This window comes from Rhipicephalus microplus, chromosome 9, assembly GCF_043290135.1.
Source record: "Rhipicephalus microplus isolate Deutch F79 chromosome 9, USDA_Rmic, whole genome shotgun sequence".
Taxonomy (NCBI): Eukaryota; Metazoa; Arthropoda; class Arachnida; order Ixodida; family Ixodidae; genus Rhipicephalus; species Rhipicephalus microplus.
The window spans coordinates 134,799,976-134,824,808 of NC_134708.1; the positions used below are offsets into that span (position 1 = coordinate 134,799,976).

The following is a 24,833-nucleotide window of genomic DNA, read 5'->3' on the forward strand; positions in this document are numbered from 1 at the left end:
CCTGCTCCACTCTCACCACCGTCAGAACATTTCTTCAGAGCTATCAGCACAAAGAAAAAAAAGCGCCGCACCACCACTGGGCGGGCTCGAACCTCCAACATTTCGGTTAACAGCCGATCGCGCCAGCCAATCACGCCACGGAGACAGTCGTGCTCCACTCTCACCACCATCAGAACATATCTTCAAAGCTATCAGTCCAAAGAAAAAAAAGCGCCACACCACCACTGGGTTGGCTCGAACCTCCAACATTTCGGTTAACAGCCGATGGCGCTAGCCAATTGCGCCACGGAGACAGTCGCGCTCCACTCTCACCACCATCAGAACATATCTTCAAAGCTATCAGCCCAAACAAAAAAAAGCGCCGCTCCACCACCGGGTGGGCTCGAACCTCCGACCTTTCGGTTAACAGCCGATCGCGCTAGCCAATTGCGCCACGGAGACAGTCGGGCTCCACTCTCACCACCATCAGAACATATCTTCAAAGCTATCGGCAAATAAAAAAAAGCAACACACTACTCCCGGGAGGGCTTGAACCTCCAAATTTTCGGTTAACAGCCGATCGCGCTGGCCAATTGCGCCACGGAGACAGTCCTGCTCCACTCTCACCACCATCAGAACATATCTTCAAAGCTATCAGCCCAAAGAAAAAAAAGCGCCGCACCACCACCGGGTGGGCTCGAAACTCAAACCTTTCGGTTAACAGCCGAGCGCGCTAGCCAATTGCGCCACGGAGACAGTCCTGCTCCACTCTCACCACCATCAGAACATATCTTCAAAGCTATCAGCCCAAAGAAAAAAAAGCGCCGCACCACCACCGGGAGGGCTCGAACCTCCAAGCTTTGGGTTAACAGCCGATCGCGCTAACCAATTGTGCCACGGAGACAGTCCTGCTCCACTCTCACCACCATCAGAACATATCTTCAAAGCTATCAGCCCAAAGCAAAAAAAGCGCCGCACCACCACCGGGTGGGCTGGAACCTCCAACCTTTCGGTTAAGAGCCGATGCCGCTAACCAATTGCGCCACGGAGAGAGTCCTGCTCCACTCTCACCACCCTCAGAACATTTCTTCAGAGCTATCAGCCCAAAGAAAAAAAAAGCGCCGCACCACCACTGGGTGGGCTCGAACCTCCAACATTTCGGTTAACAGCCGATCGCGCTAACCAATTGCGCCACGGAGACAGTCGCGCTCCACTCTCACCACCATCAGAACATATCTTCAAAGCTATCAGCCCAAACAAAAAAAAAAGCGCCGCACCACCACCGGGTGGGCTCGAACCTCCAAGCTTTCGGTTAACAGCCGATCGCGCTAGCCAACTGCGCCACGGAGACAGTCATGCTCCACTCTCACCACCATCAGAACTTATCTTCAAAGCTATCAGCGCAAAGAAAAAAGCAACACACCACTCCCGGGAGGGCTCGAAACTCCAACATTTCGGTTAACAGCCGATCGCGCTAGCCCATTGCGCCACGGAGACAGTCTTGCTCCACTCTCACCACCATCAGAACATATCTTCAAAGCTATCAGCCCAAAGAAAAAAAAAGCACCGCACCTCCACCAGGTTGGCTTGAACCTCCAACATTTCGGTTAACAGCCGATCGCGCTAGCCAATTGCGCCACGGTGACAGTCGTGCTCCACTCTCACCACCATCAGAACATATCTTCAAAGCTATCAGCGCAAAGAAAAAGAAAAAAAGCAACACACCACTCCCGGGAGGGCTCGAACCTCCAACTTTTCGGTTAACAGCCGATCGCGCTAGCCAATTGCGCCACGGAGACAGTCCTGCTCCACTCTCACCACCGTCAGAACATTTCTTCAGAGCTATCAGCACAAAGAAAAAAAAGCGCCGCACCACCACTGGGTGGGCTCGAACCTCCAACATTTCGGTTAACAGCCGATCGCGCTAGCCAATCACGCCACGGAGACAGTCGTGCTCCACTCTCACCACCATCAGAACATATCTTCAAAGCTATCAGTCCAAAGAAAAAAAAGCGCCACACCACCACCGGGGAGTCTCCAACCTCCAACCTTTCGGTGAACAGCCGATCGCACTACCCAATTGCGCCACGGAGACAGTCGTGCCCCACTTTCACCACCATCAGAACATATCTTCAAAGCTATCAGCACAAAGAAAAAAGCAACGCACCACTCCCGGGAGGGCTCGAAACTCCAGCCTTTCGGTTAACAGCCGATCCCACTGGCCAACTGCGCCACGGAGACAGTCATGCTCCACTCTCACCACCATCAGAACTTATCTTCAAAGCTATCAGCGCAAAGAAAAAAGCAACACACCACTCCCGGGAGGGCTCGAAACTCCAACATTTCGGTTAACAGCCGATCGCGCTAGCCCATTGCGCCACGGAGACAGTCTTGCTCCACTCTCACCACCATCAGAACATATCTTCAAAGCTATCAGCCCAAAGAAAAAAAAGCACCGCACCTCCACCAGGTTGGCTTGAACCTCCAACATTTCGGTTAACAGCCGATCGCGCTAGCCAATTGCGCCACGGTGACAGTCGTGCTCCACTCTCACCACCATCAGAACATATCTTCAAAGCTATCAGCGCAAAGAAAAAGAAGAAAAGCAACACACCACTCCCGGGAGGGCTCGAACCTCCAACCTTTCGGTTAACAGCCGATCGCGCTAACCAATTGCGCCACGGAGACAGTCCTGCTCCACTCTCACCACCGTCAGAACATTTCTTCAGAGCTATCAGCACAAAGAAAAAAAAGCGCCGCACCACCACTGGGCGGGCTCGAACCTCCAACATTTCGGTTAACAGCCGATCGCGCCAGCCAATCACGCCACGGAGACAGTCGTGCTCCACTCTCACCACCATCAGAACATATCTTCAAAGCTATCAGCCCAAAGAACAAAAAAGCGCCGCACCACCACTGGGTGGGCTCGAACCTCCAACATTTCGGTTAACAGCCGATCGCACTAGCCAATTGCGCCACGGAGACAGTCGCGCTCCACTCTCACCACCATCAGAACATATCTTCAAAGCTATCAGCCCAAACAAAAAAAAGCGCCGCACCACCACCGGGTGGGCTCGAACCTCCAAGCTTTCGGTTAACAGCCGATCGCGCTAGCCAACTGTGCCACGGAGACAGTCGTGCTCCACTCTCACCACCATCAGAACTTATCTTCAAAGCTATCAGCGCAAAGAAAAAAGCAACACACCACTCCCGGGAGGGCTCGAAACTCTAACCTTTCGGTTAACAGCCGATCGCGCTAGCCAATTGCGCCACGGAGACAGTCTTGCTCCACTCTCACCACCATCAGAACATATCTTCAAAGCTATCAGCCCAAAGAAAAAAAAGCGCCGCACAACCACCGGGTGGGCTCGAACCTCCAACCTCTCGGTTAACAGCCGATCGCGCTAGCCAATTGCGCCATGGAGACAGTCGTGCTCCACTCCCACCACCGTCAGAACATATCTTCAAAGCTATCAGCGCAAAGAAAAAAGCAACACACCCCTCACGGGAGGTCTCCAACCTCCAACTTTTCGGTTAACAGCCGATCGCGGTAACCAATTGTGCCACGGAGACAGTCCTGCTCCACTCTCACCACCATCAGAACATTTCTTCAAAGCTATCAGCCCAAAGAAAAAAAAGCGACGCACCACCACCGGGTGGGCTCGAACCTCCGATTATTCGGTTAACAGCCGATCGCGCTAGCCAATTGCGCCACGGAGACAGTCGTGCTCCACTCTCACCACCGTCAGAAAATATCTTCAAAGCTATCAGCGCAAAGAAAAAAGCAACACACCCCTCACGGGAGCTCTCGAACCTCCAACTTTTCGGTTAACAGCCGATCGCGCTAGCCAATTGCGCCACGGAGACAGTCCTGCTCCACTCTCACCACCGTCAGAACATTTCTTCAGAGCTATCAGCACAAAGAAAAAAAAGCGCCGCACCACCACTGGGTGGGCTCGAACCTCCAACATTTCGGTTAACAGCCGATCGCGCTAGCCAATCACGCCACGGAGACAGTCGTGCTCCACTCTCACCACCATCAGAACATATCTTCAAAGCTATCAGTCCAGAGAAAAAAAAGCGCCACACCACCACCGGGGAGTCTCCAACCTCCAACCTTTCGGTGAACAGCCGATCGCGCTACCCAATTGCGCCACGGAGACAGTCGTGCCCCACTTTCACCACCATCAGAACATATCTTCAAAGCTATCAGCACAAAGAAAAAAGCAACGCACCACTCCCGGGTGGGCTCGAACCTCCAAGCTTTCGGTTAACAGCCGATCGCGCTAGCCAACTGCGCCACGGAGACAGTCATGCTCCACTCTCACCACCATCAGAACTTATCTTCAAAGCTATCAGCGCAAAGAAAAAAGCAACACACCACTCCCGGGAGGGCTCGAAACTCCAACATTTCGGTTAACAGCCGATCGCGCTAGCCCATTGCGCCACGGAGACAGTCTTGCTCCACTCTCACCACCATCAGAACATATCTTCAAAGCTATCAGCCCAAAGAAAAAAAAAGCACCGCACCTCCACCAGGTTGGCTTGAACCTCCAACATTTCGGTTAACAGCCGATCGCGCTAGCCAATTGCGCCACGGTGACAGTCGTGCTCCACTCTCACCACCATCAGAACATATCTTCAAAGCTATCAGCGCAAAGAAAAAGAAAAAAAGCAACACACCACTCCCGGGAGGGCTCGAACATCCAACCTTTCGGTTAACAGCCGATCGCGCTAACCAATTGCGCCACGGAGACAGTCCTGCTCCACTCTCACCACCGTCAGAACATTTCTTCAGAGCTATCAGCACAAAGACAAAAAAGCGCCGCACCACCACTGGGCGGGCTCGAACCTCCAACATTTCGGTTAACAGCCGATCGCGCCAGCCAATCACGCCACGGAGACAGTCGTGCTCCACTCTCACCACCATCAGAACATATCTTCAAAGCTATCAGTCCAAAGAAAAAAAAGCGCCACACCACCACCGGGGAGTCTCCAACCTCCAACCTTTCGGTGAACAGCCGATCGCGCTACCCAATTGCGCCACGGAGACAGTCGTGCCCCACTTTCACCACCATCAGAACATATCTTCAAAGCTATCAGCACAAAGAAAAAAGCAACGCACCACTCCCGGGAGGGCTCGAAACTCCAGCCTTTCGGTTAACAGCCGATCCCACTAGCCAATTGCGCCACGGAGACAGTCCTGCTCCACTCTCACCACCATCAGAACATATCTTCAAAGCTATCAGCCCAAAGCAAAAAAAGCGCCGCACCACCACCGGGTGGGCTGGAACCTCCAACCTTTCGGTTAAGAGCCGATGCCGCTAACCAATTGCGCCACGGAGACAGTCCGGCTCCACTCTCACCACCGTCAGAACATTTCTTCAGAGCTATCAGCCCAAAGAAAAAAAAAGCACCGCACCACCACTGGGTTGGCTCGAACCTCCAACATTTCGGTTAACAGCCGATGGCGCTAGCCAATTGCGCCACGGAGACAGTCGCGCTCCACTCTCACCACCATCAGAACATATCTTCAAAGCTATCAGCCCAAACAAAAAAAAGCGCCGCTCCACCACCGGGTGGGCTCGAACATCCGACCTTTCGGTTAACAGCCGATCGCGCTAGCCAATTGCGCCACGGAGACAGTCGGGCTCCACTCTCACCACCATCAGAACATATCTTCAAAGCTATCGGCAAATAAAAAAAAGCAACACACTACTCCCGGGAGGGCTTGAACCTCCAAATTTTCGGTTAACAGCCGATCGCGCTGGCCAATTGCGCCACGGAGACAGTCCTGCTCCACTCTCACCACCATCAGAACATATCTTCAAAGCTATCAGCCCAAAGAAAAAAAAGCGCCGCACCACCACCGGGTGGGCTCGAAACTCAAACCTTTCGGTTAACAGCCGAGCGCGCTAGCCAATTGCGCCACGGAGACAGTCCTGCTCCACTCTCACCACCATCAGAACATATCTTCAAAGCTATCAGCCCAAAGAAAAAAAAGCGCCGCACCACCACCGGGAGGGCTCGAACCTCCAAGCTTTGGGTTAACAGCCGATCGCGCTAGCACACTGCGCCACGGAGACAGTCGTGCTCCACTCTCACCACCATCAGAACTTATCTTCAAAGCTATCAGCGCAAAGAAAAAAGCAACACACCACTCCCGGGAGGGCTCGAAACTCCAACATTTCGGTTAACAGCCGATCGCGCTAGCCCATTGCGCCACGGAGACAGTCTTGCTCCACTCTCACCACCATCAGAACATATCTTCAAAGCTATCAGCCCAAAGAAAAAAAAAGCACCGCACCTCCACCAGGTTGGCTTGAACCTCCAACATTTCGGTTAACAGCCGATCGCGCTAGCCAATTGCGCCACGGTGACAGTCGTGCTCCACTCTCACCACCATCAGAACATATCTTCAAAGCTATCAGCGCAAAGAAAAAGAAAAAAAGCAACACACCACTCCCGGGAGGGCTCGAACCTCCAACTTTTCGGTTAACAGCCGATCGCGCTAGCCAATTGCGCCACGGAGACAGTCCTGCTCCACTCTCACCACCGTCAGAACATTTCTTCAGAGCTATCAGCACAAAGAAAAAAAAGCGCCGCACCACCACTGGGTGGGCTCGAACCTCCAACATTTCGGTTAACAGCCGATCGCGCTAGCCAATCACGCCACGGAGACAGTCGTGCTCCACTCTCACCACCATCAGAACATATCTTCAAAGCTATCAGTCCAAAGAAAAAAAAGCGCCACACCACCACCGGGGAGTCTCCAACCTCCAACCTTTCGGTGAACAGCCGATCGCGCTACCCAATTGCGCCACGGAGACAGTCGTGCCCCACTTTCACCACCATCAGAACATATCTTCAAAGCTATCAGCACAAATAAAAAAGCAACGCACCACTCCCGGGAGGGCTCGAAACTCCAGCCTTTCGGTTAACAGCCGATCCCACTGGCCAACTGCGCCACGGAGACAGTCATGCTCCACTCTCACCACCATCAGAACTTATCTTCAAAGCTATCAGCGCAAAGAAAAAAGCAACACACCACTCCCGGGAGGGCTCGAAACTCCAACATTTCGGTTAACAGCCGATCGCGCTAGCCCATTGCGCCACGGAGACAGTCTTGCTCCACTCTCACCACCATCAGAACATATCTTCAAAGCTATCAGCCCAAAGAAAAAAAAAGCACCGCACCTCCACCAGGTTGGCTTGAACCTCCAACATTTCGGTTAACAGCCGATCGCGCTAGCCAATTGCGCCACGGTGACAGTCGTGCTCCACTCTCACCACCATCAGAACATATCTTCAAAGCTATCAGCGCAAAGAAAAAGAAAAAAAGCAACACACCACTCCCGGGAGGGCTCGAACCTCCAACCTTTCGGTTAACAGCCGATCGCGCTAACCAATTGCGCCACGGAGACAGTCCTGCTCCACTCTCACCACCGTCAGAACATTTCTTCAGAGCTATCAGCACAAAGAAAAAAAAGCGCCGCACCACCACTGGGCGGGCTCGAACCTCCAACATTTCGGTTAACAGCCGATCGCGCCAGCCAATCACGCCACGGAGACAGTCGTGCTCCACTCTCACCACCATCAGAACATATCTTCAAAGCTATCAGCCCAAAGAACAAAAAAGCGCCGCACCACCACTGGGTGGGCTCGAACCTCCAACATTTCGGTTAACAGCCGATCGCACTAGCCAATTGCGCCACGGAGACAGTCGCGCTCCACTCTCACCACCATCAGAACATATCTTCAAAGCTATCAGCCCAAACAAAAAAAAGCGCCGCACCACCACCGGGTGGGCTCGAACCTCCAAGCTTTCGGTTAACAGCCGATCGCGCTAGCCAACTGCGCCACGGAGACAGTCGTGCTCCACTCTCACCACCATCAGAACTTATCTTCAAAGCTATCAGCGCAAAGAAAAAAGCAACACACCACTCCCGGGAGGGCTCGAAACTCTAACCTTTCGGTTAACAGCCGATCGCGCTAGCCCATTGCGCCACGGAGACAGTCTTGCTCCACTCTCACCACCATCAGAACATATCTTCAAAGCTATCAGCCCAAAGAAAAAAAAGCGCCGCACAACCACCGGGTGGGCTCGAACCTCCAACCTCTCGGTTAACAGCCGATCGCGCTAGCCAATTGCGCCACGGAGACAGTCGTGCTCCACTCCCACCACCGTCAGAACATATCTTCAAAGCTATCAGCGCAAAGAAAAAAGCAACACACCCCTCACGGGAGGTCTCCAACCTCCAACTTTTCGGTTAACAGCCGATCGCGCTAGCCAATTGCGCCACGGAGACAGTCCTGCTCCACTCTCACCACCGTCAGAACATTTCTTCAGAGCTATCAGCACAAAGAAAAAAAAGCGCCGCACCACCACTGGGTGGGCTCGAACCTCCAACATTTCGGTTAACAGCCGATCGCGCTAGCCAATCACGCCACGGAGACAGTCATGCTCCACTCTCACCACCATCAGAACATATCTTCAAAGCTATCAGTCCAAAGAAAAAAAAGCGCCACACCACCACCGGGGAGTCTCCAACCTCCAACCTTTCGGTGAACAGCCGATCGCGCTACCCAATTGCGCCACGGAGACAGTCGTGCCCCACTTTCACCACCATCAGAACATATCTTCAAAGCTATCAGCACAAAGAAAAAAGCAACGCACCACTCCCGGGTGGGCTCGAACCTCCAAGCTTTCGGTTAACAGCCGATCGCGCTAGCCAACTGCGCCACGGAGACAGTCATGCTCCACTCTCACCACCATCAGAACTTATCTTCAAAGCTATCAGCGCAAAGAAAAAAGCAACACACCACTCCCGGGAGGGCTCGAAACTCCAACATTTCGGTTAACAGCCGATCGCGCTAGCCCATTGCGCCACGGAGACAGTCTTGCTCCACTCTCACCACCATCAGAACATATCTTCAAAGCTATCAGCCCAAAGAAAAAAAAAGCACCGCACCTCCACCAGGTTGGCTTGAACCTCCAACATTTCGGTTAACAGCCGATCGCGCTAGCCAATTGCGCCACGGTGACAGTCGTGCTCCACTCTCACCACCATCAGAACATATCTTCAAAGCTATCAGCGCAAAGAAAAAGAAAAAAAGCAACACACCACTCCCGGGAGGGCTCGAACCTCCAACCTTTCGGTTAACAGCCGATCGCGCTAACCAATTGCGCCACGGAGACAGTCCTGCTCCACTCTCACCACCGTCAGAACATTTCTTCAGAGCTATCAGCACAAAGAAAAAAAAGCGCCGCACCACCACTGGGCGGGCTCGAACCTCCAACATTTCGGTTAACAGCCGATCGCGCCAGCCAATCACGCCACGGAGACAGTCGTGCTCCACTCTCACCACCATCAGAACATATCTTCAAAGCTATCAGTCCAAAGAAAAAAAAGCGCCACACCACCACCGGGGAGTCTCCAACCTCCAACCTTTCGGTGAACAGCCGATCGCGCTACCCAATTGCGCCACGGAGACAGTCGTGCCCCACTTTCACCACCATCAGAACATATCTTCAAAGCTATCAGCACAAAGAAAAAAGCAACGCACCACTCCCGGGAGGGCTCGAAACTCCAGCTTTTCGGTTAACAGCCGATCCCACTAGCCAATTGCGCCACGGAGACAGTCCTGCTCCACTCTCACCACCATCAGAACATATCTTCAAAGCTATCAGCCCAAAGCAAAAAAAGCGCCGCACCACCACCGGGTGGGCTGGAACCTCCAACCTTTCGGTTAAGAGCCGATGCCGCTAACCAATTGCGCCACGGAGACAGTCCGGCTCCACTCTCACCACCGTCAGAACATTTCTTCAGAGCTATCAGCCCAAAGAAAAAAAAAGCACCGCACCACCACTGGGTTGGCTCGAACCTCCAACATTTCGGTTAACAGCCGATGGCGCTAGCCAATTGCGCCACGGAGACAGTCGCGCTCCACTCTCACCACCATCAGAACATATCTTCAAAGCTATCAGCCCAAACAAAAAAAAGCGCCGCTCCACCACCGGGTGGGCTCGAACCTCCGACCTTTCGGTTAACAGCCGATCGCGCTAGCCAATTGCGCCACGGAGACAGTCGGGCTCCACTCTCACCACCATCAGAACATATCTTCAAAGCTATCGGCAAATAAAAAAAAGCAACACACTACTCCCGGGAGGGCTTGAACCTCCAAATTTTCGGTTAACAGCCGATCGCGCTGGCAAATTGCGCCACGGAGACAGTCCTGCTCCACTCTCACCACCATCAGAACATATCTTCAAAGCTATCAGCCCAAAGAAAAAAAAGCGCCGCACCACCACCGGGTGGGCTCGAAACTCAAACCTTTCGGTTAACAGCCGAGCGCGCTAGCCAATTGCGCCACGGAGACAGTCCTGCTCCACTCTCACCACCATCAGAACATATCTTCAAAGCTATCAGCCCAAAGAAAAAAAAGCGCCGCACCACCACCGGGAGGGCTCGAACCTCCAAGCTTTGGGTTAACAGCCGATCGCGCTAGCACACTGCGCCACGGAGACAGTCGTGCTCCACTCTCACCACCATTAGAACTTATCTTCAAAGCTATCAGCGCAAAGAAAAAAGCAACACACCACTCCCGGGCGGGCTCGAAACTCCAACCTTTCGGTTAACAGCCGATCGCGCTAGCCCATTGCGCCACGGAGACAGTCTTGCTCCACTCTCACCACCATCAGAACATATCTTTAAAGCTATCAGCCCAAAGAAAAAAAAGCGCCGCACCACCACCGGGTGGGCTCGAACCTCCAACCTTTCGGTTAACAGCCAATCGCGCTAGCCAATTGCGCCATGGAGACAGTCGTCCTCCACTCTCACCACCGTCAGAACATATCTTCAAAGCTAACAGCGCAAAGAAAAAAGCAACACACCCCTCACGGGAGGTCTCGAACCTCCAACTTTTCGGTTAACAGCCGATCGCGCTAACTAATTGCGCCACGGAGCCAGTCTTGCTCCACTCTCACCACCGTCAGAACATTTCTTCAGAGCTATCAGCCCAAAGAACAAAAAAGCGCCGCACCACCACTGGGTGGGCTCGAACCTCCAACATTTCGGTTAACAGCCGATCGCACTAGCCAATTGCGCCACGGAGACAGTCGCGCTCCACTCTCACCACCATCAGAACATATCTTCAAAGCTATCAGCCCAAAGAAAAAAAGCGCCACACCACCACTGGGTGGGCTCGAACCTCCAACCTCTCGGTTAACAGCCGATCGCGCTAGCCAACTGCGCCACGGAGACAGTCGTGCTCCACTCCCACCACCATCAGAACATATCTTCAAAGCTATCAGCGCAAAGAAAAAAGCAACACACCCCTCACGGGAGGTCTCGAACCTCCAACTTTTCGGTTAACAGCCGATCGCGCTAACCAATTGTGCCACGGAGACAGTCCTGCTCCACTCTCACCACCATCAGAACATTTCTTCAAAGCTATCAGCCCAAAGAAAAAAAAGCGACGCACCACCACCGGGTGGGCTCGAACCTCCGATTATTCGGTTAACAGCCGATCGCGCTAGCCAATTGCGCCACGGAGACAGTCGTGCTCCACTCTCACCACCGTCAGAAAATATCTTCAAAGCTATCAGCGCAAAGAAAAAAGCAACACACCCCTCACGGGAGCTCTCGAACCTCCAACTTTTCGGTTAACAGCCGATCGCGCTAGCCAATTGCGCCACGGAGACAGTCCTGCTCCACTCTCACCACCGTCAGAACATTTCTTCAGAGCTATCAGCACAAAGAAAAAAAAGCGCCGCACCACCACTGGGTGGGCTCGAACCTCCAACATTTCGGTTAACAGCCGATCGCGCTAGCCAATCACGCCACGGAGACAGTCGTGCTCCACTCTCACCACCATCAGAACATATCTTCAAAGCTATCAGTCCAAAGAAAAAAAAGCACCGCACCTCCACCAGGTTGGCTTGAACCTCCAACATTTCGGTTAACAGCCGATCGCGCTAGCCAATTGCGCCACGGTGACAGTCGTGCTCCACTCTCACCACCATCAGAACATATCTTCAAAGCTATCAGCGCAAAGAAAAAGAAAAAAAGCAACACACCACTCCCGGGAGGGCTCGAACCTCCAACCTTTCGGTTAACAGCCGATCGCGCTAACCAATTGCGCCACGGAGACAGTCCTGCTCCACTCTCACCACCATCAGAACATTTCTTCAGAGCTATCAGCACAAAGAAAAAAAAGCGCCGCACCACCACTGGGCGGGCTCGAACCTCCAACATTTCGGTTAACAGCCGATCGCGCCAGCCAATCACGCCACGGAGACAGTCGTACTCCACTCTCACCACCATCAGAACATATCTTCAAAGCTATCAGTCCAAAGAAAAAAAAGCGCCACACCACCACCGGGGAGTCTCCAACCTCCAACCTTTCGGTGAACAGCCGATCGCGCTACCCAATTGCGCCACGGAGACAGTCGTGCCCCACTTTCACCACCATCAGAACATATCTTCAAAGCTATCAGCACAAAGAAAAAAGCAACGCACCACTCCCGGGAGGGCTCGAAACTCCAGCCTTTCGGTTAACAGCCGATCCCACTAGCCAATTGCGCCACGGAGACAGTCCTGCTCCACTCTCACCACCATCAGAACATATCTTCAAAGCTATCAGCCCAAAGCAAAAAAAGCGCCGCACCACCACCGGGTGGGCTGGAACCTCCAACCTTTCGGTTAAGAGCCGATGCCGCTAACCAATTGCGCCATGGAGACAGTCCTGCTCCACTCTCACCACCGTCAGAACATTTCTTCAGAGCTATCAGCCCAAAGAAAAAAAAAGCACCGCACCACCACTGGGTTGGCTCGAACCTCCAACATTTCGGTTAACAGCCGATGGCGCTAGCCAATTGCGCCACGGAGACAGTCGTGCTCCACTCTCACCACCATCAGAACATATCTTCAAAGCTATCAGCCCAAACAAAAAAAAGCGCCGCTCCACCACCGGGTGGGCTCGAACCTCCGACCTTTCGGTTAACAGCCGATCGCGCTAGCCAATTGCGCCACGGAGACAGTCGGGCTCCACTCTCACCACCATCAGAACATATCTTCAAAGCTATCGGCAAATAAAAAAAAGCAACACACTACTCCCGGGAGGGCTTGAACCTCCAAATTTTCGGTTAACAGCCGATCGCGCTGGCCAATTGCGCCACGGAGACAGTCCTGCTCCACTCTCACCACCATCAGAACATATCTTCAAAGCTATCAGCCCAAAGAAAAAAAAAGCGCCGCACCACCACCGGGTGGGCTCGAAACTCAAACCTTTCGGTTAACAGCCGAGCGCGCTAGCCAATTGCGCCACGGAGACAGTCCTGCTCCACTCTCACCACCATCAGAACATATCTTCAAAGCTATCAGCCCAAAGAAAAAAAAGCGCCGCACCACCACCGGGAGGGCTCGAACCTCCAAGCTTTGGGTTAACAGCCGATCGCGCTAGCACACTGCGCCACGGAGACAGTCGTGCTCCACTCTCACCACCATCAGAACTTATCTTCAAAGCTATCAGCGCAAAGAAAAAAGCAACACACCACTCCCGGGCGGGCTCGAAACTCCAACCTTTCGGTTAACAGCCGATCGCGCTAGCCCATTGCGCCACGGAGACAGTCTTGCTCCACTCTCACCACCATCAGAACATATCTTTAAAGCTATCAGCCCAAAGAAAAAAAAGCGCCGCACCACCACCGGGTGGGCTCGAACCTCCAACCTTTCGGTTAACAGCCAATCGCGCTAGCCAATTGCGCCATGGAGACAGTCGTCCTCCACTCTCACCACCGTCAGAACATATCTTCAAAGCTAACAGCGCAAAGAAAAAAGCAACACACCCCTCACGGGAGGTCTCGAACCTCCAACTTTTCGGTTAACAGCCGATCGCGCTAACTAATTGCGCCACGGAGCCAGTCTTGCTCCACTCTCACCACCGTCAGAACATTTCTTCAGAGCTATCAGCCCAAAGAACAAAAAAGCGCCGCACCACCACTGGGTGGGCTCGAACCTCCAACATTTCGGTTAACAGCCGATCGCACTAGCCAATTGCGCCACGGAGACAGTCGCGCTCCACTCTCACCACCATCAGAACATATCTTCAAAGCTATCAGCCCAAACAAAAAAAAAGCGCCGCACCACCACCGGGTGGGCTCGAACCTCCAAGCTTTCGGTTAACAGCCGATCGCGCTAGCCAACTGCGCCACGGAGACAGTCGTGCTCCACTCTCACCACCATCAGAACTTATCTTCAAAGCTATCAGCGCAAAGAAAAAAGCAACACACCACTCCCGGGAGGGCTCGAAACTCCAACCTTTCGGTTAACAGCCGATCGCGCTAGCCCATTGCGCCACGGAGACAGTCTTGCTCCACTCTCACCACCATCAGAACATATCTTCAAAGCTATCAGCCCAAAGAAAAAAAAGCGCCGCACAACCACCGGGTGGGCTCGAACCTCCAACCTCTCGGTTAACAGCCGATCGCGCTAGCCAATTGCGCCACGGAGACAGTCGTGCTCCACTCCCACCACCGTCAGAACATATCTTCAAAGCTATCAGCGCAAAGAAAAAAGCAACACACCCCTCACGGGAGGTCTCAAACCTCCAACTTTTCGGTTAACAGCCGATCGCGGTAACCAATTGTGCCACGGAGACAGTCCTGCTCCACTCTCACCACCATCAGAACATTTCTTCAAAGCTATCAGCCCAAAGAAAAAAAAGCGACGCACCACCACCGGGTGGGCTCGAACCTCCGATTATTCGGTTAACAGCCGATCGTGCTAGCCAATTGCGCCACGGAGACAGTCGTGCTCCGCTCTCACCACCGTCAGAAAATATCTTCAAAGCTATCAGCGCAAAGAAAAAAGCAACACACCCCTCACGGGAGCTCTCGAACCTCCAACTTTTCGGTTAACAGCCGATCGCGCTAGCCAATTGCGCCACGGAGACAGTCCTGCTCCACTCTCACCACCGTCAGAACATTTCTTCAGAGCTATCAGCACAAAGAAAAAAAAGCGCCGCACCACCACTGGGTGGGCTCGAACCTCCAACATTTCGGTTAACAGCCGATCGCGCTAGCTAATCACGCCACGGAGACAGTCGTGCTCCACTCTCACCACCATCAGAACATATCTTCAAAGCTATCAGTCCAAAGAAAAAAAAGCGCCACACCACCACCGGGGAGTCTCCAACCTCCAACCTTTCGGTGAACAGCCGATCGCGCTACCCAATTGCGCCACGGAGACAGTCGTGCCCCACTTTCACCACCATCAGAACATATCTTCAAAGCTATCAGCACAAAGAAAAAAGCAACGCACCACTCCCGGGAGGGCTCGAAACTCCAGCCTTTCGGTTAACAGCCGATCCCACTAGCCAATTGCGCCACGGAGACAGTCCTGCTCCACTCTCACCACCATCAGAACATATCTTCAAAGCTATCAGCCCAAAGCAAAAAAAGCGCCGCACCACCACCGGGTGGGCTGGAACCTCCAACCTTTCGGTTAAGAGCCGATGCCGCTAACCAATTGCGCCACGGAGACAGTCCTGCTCCACTCTCACCACCGTCAGAACATTTCTTCAGAGCTATCAGCCCAAAGAAAAAAAAAGCGCCGCACCACCACTGGGTGGGCTCGAACCTCCAACATTTCGGTTAACAGCCGATCGCGCTAACCAATTGCGCCACGGAGACAGTCGCGCTCCACTCTCACCACCATCAGAACATATCTTCAAAGCTATCAGCCCAAACAAAAAAAAAGCGCCGCACCACCACCGGGTGGGCTCGAACCTCCAAGCTTTCGGTTAACAGCCGATCGCGCTAGCCAACTGCGCCACGGAGACAGTCATGCTCCACTCTCACCACCATCAGAACTTATCTTCAAAGCTATCAGCGCAAAGAAAAAAGCAACACACCACTCCCGGGAGGGCTCGAAACTCCAACCTTTCGGTTAACAGCCGATCGCGCTAGCCCATTGCGCCACGGAGACAGTCTTGCTCCACTCTCACCACCATCAGAACATATCTTCAAAGCTATCAGCCCAAAGAAAAAAAGCGCCGCACCACCACCGGGTGGGCTCGAACCTCCAACCTCTCGGTTAACAGCCGATCGCGCTAGCCAATTGCGCCACGGAGACAGTCGTGCTCCACTCCCACCACCGTCAGAACATATCTTCAAAGCTATCAGCGCAAAGAAAAAAGCAACACACCCCTCACGGGAGGTCTCGAACCTCCAACTTTTCGGTTAACAGCCGATCGCGCTAACCAATTGTGCCACGGAGACAGTCCTGCTCCACTCTCACCACCATCAGAACATATCTTCAAAGCAATCAGCCCAAAGAAAAAAAAGCGACGCACCACCACCGGGCGGGCTCGAACCTCCGACCTTTCGGTTAACAGCCGATCGCGCTAGCCAATTGCGCTACGGAGACAGTCGTGCTCCACTCTCACCACCGTCAGAACATATCTTCAAAGCTATCAGCGCAAAGAAAAAAAGCAACACACCCCTCACGGGAGCTCTCGAACCTCCAACTTTTCGGTTAACAGCCGATCGCGCTAACCAATTGCGCCACGGAGACAGTCCTGCTCCACTCTCACCACCGTCAGAACATTTCTTCAGAGCTATCAGCACAAAGAAAAAAAAGCGCCGCACCACCACTGGGTGGGCTCGAACCTCCAACATTTCGGTTAACAGCCGATCGCGCTAGCCAATCACGCCACGGAGACAGTCGTGCTCCACTCTCACCACCATCAGAACATATCTTCAAAGCTATCAGTCCAAAGAAAAAAAGCGCCACACCACCACCGGGGAGTCTCCAACCTCCAACCTTTCGGTGAACAGCCGATCGCGCTACCCAATGTCGCCACGGAGACAGTCGTGCCCCACTTTCACAACCATCAGAACATATCTTCAAAGTTATCAGCACAAAGAAAAAAGCAACGCACCACTTCCGGGAGGGCTCGAAACTCCAGCCTTTCGGTTAACAGCCGATCCCACTAGCCAATCGCGCCACGGAGACAGTCCTGCTCCACTCTCACCACCATCAGAACATATCTTCAAAGCTATCAGCCCAAAGCAAAAAAAGCGCCGCACCACCACCGGGTGGGCTGGAACCTCCAACCTTTCGGTTAAGAGCCGATGCCGCTAGCCATTTGCGCCACGGAGACAGTCGTGCTCCACTCTCACCACCGTCAGAACATTTCTTCAGAGCTATCAGCCCAAAGAAATTAAAACGCCGCACCACCACCGGGTGGGCTCGAACCTCCAACCTTCCGGTTAACAGCTGATCGGGCTAGCCAATTGCGCCACGGAGACAGTCGTGCCCCACTTTCGCCACCATCAGAACATATCTTCAAAGCTATCAGCGCAAAGAAAAAAGCAACGCACCACTCCCCGGAGGGCTCGAAACTCCAACCTTTCGGTTAACAGCCGAGCCCGCTAGCCAATTGCGCCACGGAGACAGTCCTGCTCCACTCTCACCACCATTAGAACGTATCTTCAAAGCTATCAGCCCAAAGAAAAAAAAGTGCCGCACCACCACCGGGTGGGCTCGAACCTCCACAATTTCGGTTAACAACCGATCGCGCTAGCCGATTGCGCCACGGAGAGAGTCGCGCTCCACTCTCAACACCATCAGAACATATCTTCAAAGCTATTAGCTCAAAGAAAAAAAAGCGCCGCACCACCACCGGGTAGGCTCGAACCTCCAACTTTTCGGTTAACAGCCGATCGCGCTAGCCAATTGCGGCACGGAGACAGTCCTGCTCCACTCTCAACACCATCAGAACATCACTTCAAAGCTATCAGCCCACAGAAAAAAAAGCGCTGCACCACCAACGGGTGGGCTCGAACCTCCAAACTTTCGGATAACAGCCGATCGCGCTAGCCAATTGCGCCACGGAGACAGTCGTGCTCCACTCTCACCACCATCAGAACATGTCTTCAAAGCTATCAGTGAAAAGAAAAAAGCAACACACCCCTCCCGGGAGAACTCGAACCTCCAACTTTTCGGTTAACAGCCGATCGCGCTAGCCAATTGCGCAAAGGAGACAGTTCTGCTCCACTCTCACTACCATCAAAACATATCTTCAAAGCTATCAGCCCAAAGAAAAAAAAAGCGCCGCACCACCACCGGGTGGGCTCGAACCTCCGACCTTTCGGTTAACAGCCGAGCGCGCTAGCCAATTGCGCCACGGAGACAGTCCTGCTCCACTCTCACCACCATCAGAACATAACTTCAAAGCTATCAGCCCAAAGAAAAAAAAGGCGCCGCACCACCACCATGATTGATTGATTGATATGTGGGGTTTAACGTCCCAAAACCACCATATGATTATGAGAGACGCCGTAGTGGAGGGCTCCGGAAATTTCGACCACCTGGGGTTCTTTAACGTGCACCCAAATCTGAGCACACGGGCCTACAACATTTCCGCCTCCATCGGAAATGCAGCCGCCGCAGCCGGGATTCGAACCCGCGACCTGCGGGTCAGCAGCCGAGTGCCTTAGCCACTAGACCACCGCGGCGGGGCGCCGCACCACCACCGGGTGGGCTCGAACCTCCAAGCTTTCGGTTAACAGCCGATCGCGCTAGCCAACTGCGCCACGGAGACAGTCGTGCTCCATTCTCACCACCATCAGAACTTATCTTCAAAGCTATCAGCGCAAAGAAAAAAGCAACACACCACTCCCGGGAGGGCTCGAAACTCCAACCTTTCGGTTAACAGCCGATCGCGCTAGCCCATTGCGCCGCGGAGACAGTCTTGCTCCACTCTCACCACTATCAGAACATATCTTCAAAGCTATCAGCCCAAAGAAAAAAAAGCGCCGCACCACCACCGGGTGGGCTCGAACCTCCAACCTTTCGGTTAACAGCCGATCGCGCTAGCCAATTGCGCCATGGAGACAGTCGTGCTCCACTCTCACCACCATCAGAACTTATCTTCAAAGCTATCAGCGCAAAGAAAAAAGCAACACACCACTCCCGGGAGGGCTCGAAACTCCAACCTTTCGGTTAACAGCCGATCGCGCTAGCCCATTGCGCCGCGGAGACAGTCTTGCTCCACTCTCACCACTATCAGAACATATCTTCAAAGCTATCAGCCCAAAGAAAAAAAAGCGCCGCACCACCACCGGGTGGGCTCGAACCTCCAACCTTTCGGTTAACAGCCGATCGCGCTAGCCAATTGCGGCATGGAGACAGTCGTGCTCCACTCTCACCACCGTCAGAACATATCTTCAAAGCTATCAGCGCAAAGAAAAAAGCAACACACCCCTCACGGGAGGTCTCGAACCTCCAACGTTTCGGTTAACAGCCGATCGCGCTAACCAATTGCGCCACGGAGACAGCCCTGCTCCACTCTCACCACCGTCAGAACATTTCTTCAGAGCTATCAGCCCAAAGAAAAAAAAGCGCCGAACCACCACTGGGTGGGCCCGAACCTCCAACATTTCGGTTAACAGCCGATCGCGCTAGCCAATTGCGCCACGGAGACAGTCGTGCTCCACTCTCACAACCATCAGAACATATCTTCAAAGCTATCAGCCCAAAGAAAAAAAAAGCGCCGCACCACCACCGGGTGGGCTCGAACCTCCAAGCTTTCGGTTAACAGCCGATCGCGCTAGCCAACTTGCCCACGGAGACAGTCGTGCTCCACTCTCACCACCATCAGAACTTATCTTCAAAGCTATCAGCGCAAAGAAAAAAGCAACACACCACTCCCGGGAGGGCTCGAAACTCCAACCTTTCGGTTAACAGCCGATCGCGCTAGCCCATTGCGCCACGGAGACAGTCTTGCTCCACTCTCACCACCATCAGAACATATCTTCAAAGCTATCAGCGCAAAGAAAAAAGCAACACACCCCTCACGGGAGGTCTCGAACCTCCAACTTTTCGGTTAACAGCCGATCGCGCTAACCAATTGCACCACGGAGACAGCCCTGCTCCACTCTCACCACCATCAGAACATATCTTCAAAGCTATCAGCCCAAAGAAAAAAGCGCCGCACCACCACTGTGTGGGCTCGAACCTCCAACATTTCGGTTAACAGCCGATCGCGCTATCCAATTGCGCCACGGGGACAGTCGTGCTCCACTCTCACCACCATCAGAACATATCTTCAAAGCTATCAGCCCAAAGAAAAAAAAGCGCCGCACCACCACCGGGTGGGCTCGAACCTCCAAGCTTTCGGTTAACAGCCGATCGCGCTAGCCAACTGTGCCACGGAGACAGTCGTGCTCTACTCTCACCACCATCAGAACATATCTTAGAACTATCAGCCCAAAGAAAAAAAATTACGGCATATTCACGGGGTGAATGATGATGAATGGGCGAAGCTACGGAGGGATTCATCGGTAAACTGTGAATCTTACGTGTAATTCGCCCAGTCGATCATCATGTAAAGACGTGAGAAACGCTGTGTGTGTATATACACAAATCAACTTTTTCACGTATGGCGGCGGCGTCGCGCAGCTTCACGGAGCGCTTCTGCCTCGCGCGCTCGCACATCGGGATTCTGTCTGCGACCGCGCGCTGCTGCCGCCTTGCGCTCTCTCCGCTGTGCAGCCTTATCCATCCGGCGACTCCGAGCACGCGCCAACAGCGAACGGATTTTATTACAACGCTCCCCCTAGCGTACGTCGCCGCACTAAATCGAACGATTGCCTTCAACCAATGACACGCGCCATATGTGACATCATTCCTATTTTGTAAGATCTCGCGTCTTTCATCAACTACAAGTACCGCTTTCTAGTTTATAACATCTTGCATCTTTTCATCATCAGCTACAAGTACCACCATCTAGTAAACACTACAAGAACTAAATGAGAGGTGGCTACATACAGGAGACGGTACCGCCATCTAGTGAACACTGCAAGAACTAAACTAGAGGTGGCTACATACAGGGGACGGTACCGCCATCTAGTGAACACTGCAAGAACTAAACTAGAGGTGGCTACATACAGGCTACAGGGGACGCACAGCCCACGCCCTAAGGAGCTTCGCCCCTAAAAAAGCGCCGCACCACCACCGGGTGGGCTTGAAACTCCAACCTTTCGGTTAACAGCCGATCGCGCTAGCCAATTGCGCCACAGAGACAGTTCTGCTCCACTCTCACCACCATCAGAACATATTTTCAAAGCTATCGGCGCAAAGAAAAAAGCAACACACCACTCCCGGGAGGGCTCGAACCTCCAAATTTTCGGTTAACAGCCGATCGCGCTAGCCAATTGCGCCACGGAGAGAGTCCTGCTCCACTCTCACCACCATCAGAACATATCTTCAAAGCCCAAAGAAAAAAAAGTGCCGCACCACCACCGGGTGGGCTCGAAACTCCAACCTTTCGGTTAACAGCCGATCGCGCTAGCCAATTGCGCCACGGAGACAGTCTTGCTCCGCTCTTACCACCGTCAGAACATTTCTTCAGAGCTATCAGCCCAAAGAAATAAAAACGCCGCACCACCACCGGGTGGGCTCGGACCTCCATCCTTTCGGTTAACAACCGATCGCGCTAGCCGATTGCGCCATGGAGACAGTCGTGCTCCACTCTCAACACCATCAGAACTTATCTTCAAAGCTATCAGCGCAAAGAAAAAAAAGCGCCGCACCACCACCGGGTGGGCTCGAACCTCCAACTTTTCAGATAACAGCCGATCGCGCTAGCCAATTGCGGCACGGAGACAGTCCTGCTTCACTCTCACCACCATCAGAACATCACTTCAAAGCTATCAGCCCACAGAAAAAAAAGCGCCGCACCACCACCGGGTGGGCTCGAACCTCCAAACTTTCGGTTAACAGCCGATCGCGCTAGCCAATTGCGCCACGGAGACAGTCGTGCTCCACTCTCACCACCATCAGAACATATCTTCAAAGCTATCAGCGCAAAGAAAAAAGCAACACACCACCACTGGGTGGGCTCGAACCTCCGACCTTTCGGTTAACAGCCGATCGCGCTAGCCAATTGCGCCACGGAGACAGTCGGGCTCCACTCTCACCACCATCAGAACTTATCTTCAAAGCTATCAGTGCAAAGAGAAAAGCAACACACCACTCCCGGGAGGGCTCGAAACTCCAACCTTTCGTTTAACAGCCGATTGCGCTAGCCCATTGCGCCACGGAGACAGTCTTGCTCCACTCTCACCACCATCAGAACATATCTTCAAAGCTAGCAGCCCAAAAAAAAGCGACGCACCACCACCGGGTGGGCTCGAACCTCCAAACTTTCGGTTAACAGCCGATCGCTCTAGCCAATAGCGCCACAGAGACGTTCGTTCTCCACTCTCACCACCGTCAGAACATATCTTCAAAGCTATCAGCGCAAAAAAAAGCAACACACCCCTCACGGGAGGTCTCGAACCTCCAACTTTTCGGTTAACAGCCGATCGCGCTCACCAATTGCGCCACGGAGACAGTCCTGCTCCACTCTCACCACCGTCAGAACATTTCTTCAGAGCTATCAGCCCAAAGAAAAAAAAGCGCCGCACCACCACTGGGTGGGCTCGAACCTCCAACATTTCGGTTAACAGCCGATCGCGCTAGCCAATTGCGCCACGGAGACAGTCGTGCTCCACTCTCACCACCATCAGAACATATCTTCAAAGCTATCAGCCCAAAGAAAAAAAAAGCGCCGCACCACCACCGGGTGGGCTCGAAGCTCCAAGCTTTCGGTTAACAGCTGATCGCGCTAGCCAACTGCGCCACGGAGACAGTCGTGCTCCAATCTCACCACCATCAGAACTTATCGTCAAAGCTATCAGCGCAAAGAAAAAGCAACACACCACTCCCGGGAGGGCTCGAAACTTCAACCTTTCGGTTAACAGCTGATCGCGCTAGCCCATTGCGCCACGGAGACAGTCTTGCTCCACTCTCAACACCATCAGACCATATCTTCAAAGCTATCAGCCCAAAGATAAAAAAGCGCCGCACCACCACCGGGTGGGCTCGAACCTCCAACCTTTCGGTTAACAGCCGATCGCGCTAGCCAATTGCGCCACGGAGACAGTCGTGCTCCACTCTCACCACCGTCAGAACATATCTTCAAAGCTATCAGCGCAAAGAAAAAGCAACACACCCCTCACGGGAGGTCTCGAACCTCCAACTTTTCGGTTAACAGCCGATCGCGCTAGCCAATTGCGCCACGGAGACAGTCGTGCTCCACTCTCACCACCGTCAGAACATATCTTCAAAGCTATCAGCGCAAAGAAAAAAAAGCGCCGCACCACCACCGGGTAGGCTCGAACCTCCGACCTTTCGGTTAACAGCTGATCGCACTAGCCAATTGCGCCACGGAGACAGTCGTGCTCCACTCTCACCACCGTCAGAACATATCTTCAAAGCTATCAGCGAAAAGAAAAAAGCAACACACCCCTCACGGGAGGTCTCGAACCTCCAACTTTTCGGTTAACAGCCGATCGCGCTAACCAATTGCGCCATGGAGACAGTCCTGCTCCACTCTCACCACCATCAGAACATTTCTTCAGAGCTATCAGCCTAAAGAAAAAAAGCGCCGCACCACCACTGGGTGGGCTCGAACCTCCAACATTTCGGTTAACAGCCGATCGCGCTAGCCAATTGCGCCACGGAGACAGTCGTGCTCCACTCTCACCTCCATCAGAACATATCTTCAAAGCTATCGGCGCAATGAAAAAAGCAACACACCACTCCCGGGAGGGCTTGAACCTCCAACCTTTCGGTTAACAGCCGAGCGCGCTAGCCAATTGCGCCACGGAGACAGTCCTGCTCCACTCTCACCACCATCAGAACGTATCTTCAAAGCTATCAGTCCAAAGAAAAAAAAGCGCCGCACCACCACCGGGTGGGCTCGAACCTCCAAGCTTTCGGTTAACAGCCGATCGCACTAGCCAACTGCGCCACGGAGACAGTCGTGCTCCACTCTCACCACCATCAGAACTTATCTTCAAAGCAATCAGCGCAAAGAAAAAAGCAACACGCCACTCCCGGGAGGGCTCGAAACTCCAACCTTTCGTTTAACAGCCGATTGCGCTAGCCCATTGCGCCACGGAGACAGTCTTGCTCCACTCTCACCACCATCAGAACATATCTTCAAAGCTAGCAGCCCAAAGAAAAAAAGCGCCCCACCACCACCGGGTGGGCTCGAACCTCCAACCTTTCGGTTAACAGCCGATCGCTCTAGCCCATTGATCCACGGAGACGTTCGTTCTCCACTCTCACCACCGTCAGAACATATCTTCAAAGCTATCAGCGCAAAGAAAAAAGCAACACACCCCTCACGGGAGGTCTCGAACCTCCAACTTTTTGGTTAACAGCCGATCGCGCTAACCAATTGCGCCACAGAGGCAGTCCTGCTCCACTCTCACCACCGTCAGAACATTTCTTCAGAGCTATCAGCCCAAAGAAAAAAAAGCGCCGCACCACCACTGGGTGGGCTCGAACCTCCACCATTTCGGTTAACAGCCGATCGCGCTAGCCCATTGCGCCACGGAGACAGTCGTGCTTCACTCTCACCACCATCAGAACATATCTTCAAAGCTATCAGCCCAAAGAAAAAAAAAGTGCCGCACCACCACCGGGTGGGCTCGAACCTCCAACCTTTCGGTTAACAGCCGATCGCTCTAGCCAATTGCGCCACGAAGACAGTCGTGCTCCACTCTCACCACCGTCAGAACATATCTTCAAAGCTATCAGCCCAAAGAAAAAAAGCGACGAACCACCACCGGGTGGGCTCGAACCTCCAACTTTTCGGTTAACAGCCGATCGCGCTAACCAATTGCGCCACGGAGGCAGTCCTGCTCCACTCTCACCACCATCAGAACATTTCTTCAGAGCTATCAGCCCAAAGAAAAAAAAGCGCCGCACCACCACTGGGTGGGCTCGAACCTC

General features: G+C 53.2%; 5 non-coding genes across 5 annotated transcripts; all 5 read right to left on the minus strand.

The window, feature by feature from the left end:
• Nucleotides 1–2,593: 2,593 nt before the first annotated feature.
• Nucleotides 2,594–2,670, minus strand: TRNAN-GUU (transfer RNA asparagine (anticodon GUU)). The gene has a single exon. It is a non-coding gene; the product is annotated as a tRNA-Asn (tRNA).
• Nucleotides 2,671–7,329: 4,659 nt separating this feature from the next.
• On the minus strand, nt 7,330–7,406 carry TRNAN-GUU (transfer RNA asparagine (anticodon GUU)). Its single transcript has one exon. It is a non-coding gene; the product is annotated as a tRNA-Asn (tRNA).
• A 1,698-nt stretch (nt 7,407–9,104) lies between these two features.
• TRNAN-GUU (transfer RNA asparagine (anticodon GUU)) lies at nt 9,105–9,181 on the minus strand. The gene has a single exon. It is a non-coding gene; the product is annotated as a tRNA-Asn (tRNA).
• A 2,877-nt stretch (nt 9,182–12,058) lies between these two features.
• TRNAN-GUU (transfer RNA asparagine (anticodon GUU)) lies at nt 12,059–12,135 on the minus strand. The gene has a single exon. It is a non-coding gene; the product is annotated as a tRNA-Asn (tRNA).
• An 11,495-nt stretch (nt 12,136–23,630) lies between these two features.
• TRNAN-GUU (transfer RNA asparagine (anticodon GUU)) lies at nt 23,631–23,707 on the minus strand. The gene has a single exon. It is a non-coding gene; the product is annotated as a tRNA-Asn (tRNA).
• Between the last annotated feature and the right edge of the window lie 1,126 nt (nt 23,708–24,833).